The sequence below is a fragment of the Morus notabilis genome, unplaced genomic scaffold (assembly GCF_000414095.1).
Source record: "Morus notabilis unplaced genomic scaffold, ASM41409v2 Scaffold264, whole genome shotgun sequence".
Taxonomy (NCBI): Eukaryota; Viridiplantae; Streptophyta; class Magnoliopsida; order Rosales; family Moraceae; genus Morus; species Morus notabilis.
Window position 1 is genome coordinate 312678 of NW_010368055.1, and position 4743 is coordinate 317420.

Consider the following 4743-nt stretch of genomic DNA (forward strand, 5'->3'; position numbering starts at 1 on the left):
GAAAACATCACATCTATATCTTATAAAATAAAATAAAATAAAATAAAATTATATTATATTATTTATAAAATATATAATTATTATATTTAATTTTATAAAAAATACTATTGTCCCAATTATTATTATAATTATTAATTACAATATCACAACTATATTATATTATATTATAATGATAAATATAATAATTATTATTATTAATTACAACATCACAACTATATATTATATTATATTATCTTATAATGATAAATATAGTTATTATTAATTATAATATCACAATTATATTGTATATTATATTAATAAATATAATTACAATGTATAATATGTAATATAAGATATTATTATAATATTAAATATGATATAATATATGTATATAATTATAATATAATATATTATATGTTATAAGATATAATTACATTATATAAATTATTATAATATAACATTAATTATATTATAAATATTAATATAATAATTATAATATTCAAGAGTAATGGTGGAAAATAAAATTAAAATGGTTTGGAATGGGCATTCCTCTCATATTATATATTATGAAGAAAGAATGATAATTCACCCATTTGATGGAAAAGTCATTCTATTTTGAATAAACATTCATTTTCTTAAAACCAATCAAACATGAGAATGAACCTTGATTCCTTTTCATTTCTTTTCATTCTTCCCAGTCAAACACGTGAAAAAAAAAAACACGCGCACACACACATTAGACATTTCATATCTGAAAACTACCTTATTCTTTTCACAATTTAAATATTATTATTATAATATTTTTTCTTATAAAAAAATTAAATTAAAATTTTTTATTATAATATTTTTCTTTCTCCCATAGAATTTAAATTTTTAACTTAGAGTCGTGAACCATTACAAAGTTGTTTTGGGACGTGGCTTGCGTGAGTTCTGATTAGGCGTTGACTGTTGAGCGAAAATATGTTATTTGTGATCTGGTCATTTTCACTAGGAAAAGGCCTTTAAGAGGCCTAACAGTACGGAAACCTTTTTATTAATGTTTGGGGGAGCGGACAGGAGAAGGCAGTAAGAGGCAAACTGGCAAAGGCTGCGATCGGAGTAAAGTTGACCAAGAACAGGAAGAAGAAGAAAGAGAAAGTTCAAGGTTGGGGAAGAGGGGCAAAATGGTAAATTGAAAGGAGAAGGGTACAATGGTAGTTTAGCGTGAAAAACGAGGTACAAAGATAAGTACGCCAGACTGTCCCGCCAAAGCTTCTTCTCCTTCAGGGTTCTCCCCACTGTCACTTACTGTTCCCCTCTTTGCAACTTGCACGCTTGTAACTTGTGTAGTTTTTCTGTCCGCTCTCTCTCTCGATGCTTACTTATCCACGAGTTCTAAAATTTAAACCTCGGATAATAACAAAAACCATACATGTAGTATTTTATTCAAATATTACGTAGGTCTCTCTATCATTTGTTTAATTCGTTAATTTAAATTTTTAATTTAAGTTAAATTTTAATTTTATATAAAAAAATTTTATTGTAACAAAAAAAAATTAAATGTGACTGTATTTGAGAATTTTTTACTGTAATAAAATTTAAATCGATGAAATGAATCAGACTTTAATTTCTAATTATTAGTACGGTGAAAATCACATTAACTGTTTGGTATAATTGAAAACTAGAAGGAAGGAAAATATTTGAGGGTTTTAAAGATAGAAATTGATAAATTGAGATATTTAATAGGAAAGAAATTTAGGTAAAAAAATTAAGAAGTGGGTCCTACTATATTTCTTCTTTCCATAAGTGGGCGGAAAATGGAATGAAAAATGTAGACAGTTAATTAAAGTGAGCAAGATTAGTAAAAAAAAAAAAATTAAAGTGAACAAAGTTACTAAACTACCATTTTCTCCATCAACATCTAAGCAAAAAAATTTAAGCGGCAATTTTAAAAAATTAAGCAAGCGGGTGGTTTGTATTTGTTAATGTATAGCAGTTGTATGAAAGCCCTCTCTCATTGTATTTGAAACTTTATATTTAATGCATTATAGGTTGAATGTTAATGACAAATGTTGATGCTAAATTATTTTTATTACTTTTTTTGGAACTAAAAAATATATGGTTAATACTATTTGGATAATATGGTAATTGCTCCTAAAATATTTTTTCTATTTTTTTGGTTTCATTTCCCATACCAAATAAGAGAAAGTAAATTCATTTTCATTCTTCCCGATCATACCAAACAACTAGAGGGAAAAATCATAATCTTTACTTTCCTTTTAATTTTCTATCATTTATAATTTTTCCTTCCCTCTCATTTTCTTTCCTTCTACCAAATAGAGTGTAAATAAATTTTTTTACATAATATATAATTTATGATATAGATCTTATGGCTAAAAAGTAAAAAAAACTACTCATATTTTATTTTTATGGTCTTACTAAAAAAACTCTTTATAATGAAAGATTTTGTGATATACGGCCTCATTCATTTTACCGATTGAAGTTTTTAATTCGAGTTTTACTATAGTTAAAAGCTCTCACAAAAAGTGACATCTAACTTTTTCTGTTACAGTTAAAAGCTCTCACAAAAAATCACATCTTAACTCGAATCGGCAAACTGAACAAGCCTTACATGTATTATGAGGTTTTTTTGTCTAGTGTTTTTTTAAGTATTTAACCATGTGTGTCCTTAATTTTTTGTAATTTACTTTTCTCATTGCAATATAGTCTTTATATATGTATTTCGTTGGATAATTAAAATTAAAAAATGATGAGTAGTCAGAGAAAAGAAAATTCTCTCTTGCTAATTGATAAAACTTGCAAAAGGTTAACTGAATAAGAATATCGTTTTAAAACCTCATCTAGTGACCCAAAAAATGAAAGTACACATACATACATGCATATATATATATATATATATATATATATGTGTGTGTGTGTATAAATGTAATGCAATCTTCTTATTGATTTTTAACTAATTAAAAACTATTTTTGTTAAACCATGTAAAATTCTCGTAAAATTATTTGTAGGTCTCAATATTTTAAGACGCACGCACACATATCCATTTTCAAAATTGTTTATGAATTCATATTATTATAAAATTGTATACAATCAAACCGACACTTATACCTTAACAATAGTTTATTCATCCTATGCTCATTATCATCACGTTTCTGTCGTTATGATAATTAATGTAATTAAGGTCATTCGATCTCTATTGATAAGTTATCATTATGATAATGACACAAAAACTTGATATATATTTGGTTATTAATTCTAGCTTCCATTGATCATTGTATAGTTGTGGTTGTGTTATTCCAAATCTGGTTAGTATTGATCTATGTTCTAATGCAGAGTTATATATATGAATGAGTTTTTAATGATTTATATATATAATTGATTATATTTGTGACCATAAACATGCGCCTCTCATTTTATGGGTGCTTAATTCATTCAGTGTAAAATAAAGCGTATAAATCACAATTTTATTTTATTGAAATATATAGTTATTATTTTATATTTTTAAGCTTTGGTATTTGTAATAAAAAGGGCATCATTATGATAATGGCAGAACTAAAAGATAAAAATACAAATATTATGATATATATTGAAAATAAAAAATGTTCAAAAATAGATATTTAGGTAATATTACATAAAAACAGTTGATTTAAGCGTCAATAAGTTGTGACATCATGTAATTACTTCTCAAAGTCTCTAAAATCATGAACCATTATCATTGTAATATATACAGGGATGGAGCCACTTGAGCCGAGAAGTGACCTAATGGGCTCTATTAAACCTTTGCCTTTGCAAATTCTCCTGTGACAAAAAGAGAATTATATAATATTTACTTTTTAAAAGTACATACGTTTAAATTTTTACTCTTTATTCTTAATTAATATTATTTTGTTAATGTAGTTATTTGACTAAAAAAGTTATTAATTAAGAATAAGAGATAAAAATTCTGACCAATGCATTTTTAAAGGGTATTTATCTTTTTTTTCTCTTTATATAGAATGTTTTTGAAAAATTTTCTATGCATTTTAAATTTTGACCTTTAATTACAGTCACATATAATTTTTTTGCTACAGTAAAAAATTTTCACACGTTACATCACATCTCAACTCAAATTAAAAACTCGAATTAGCGAACCGAACAGGCCCTAAATAAACCAAAAATCAACTGCCCCGCTATCTGAATTTGAGGATTCAAACTTATAAATGTTTTTTGAAAGGAAAATTGAATAAACTCGATTACGTGAAAACAAATAATACAAGTATAAATAAAAAGAAGGAAGAGAGAGAGAGAGTTTGAAAAATATATAGTTGCATTGTTATTTTAGTCAAAATTCCAATTCCACTAATGTCGCTTGAAAAAAAAAAAATTGCTTCCCACTAATTGTATCTCCTATAAAATGCAATTTATTTAGGCAGATGATATTTATTGAGAACCTATGTTGTGCCAAATTCGGTTTCTTTTGAATCGTACATGTGCCGAAATCTGAAACTGGATGGATGTAAAGGTTGTTACATGAATGATTTCTCTTATACTTTTGTTATAGTTTTTGGATGACACGGTTTTCAAATAGAATGAAATAGACTCCGTGACTTAAAATGGCGGATCCCACAAGCAAACATGAGTCAACGACGTACAAAAAGCCAAACGATGATGAGCTAAGGTAGATTAGTACTTAAATTGTAAAAAAGGAATTTACGTTGAAGATTAGTAATGTAATATATAGTATCATATACATTTTGCATATCTAACACACACACATATAATTA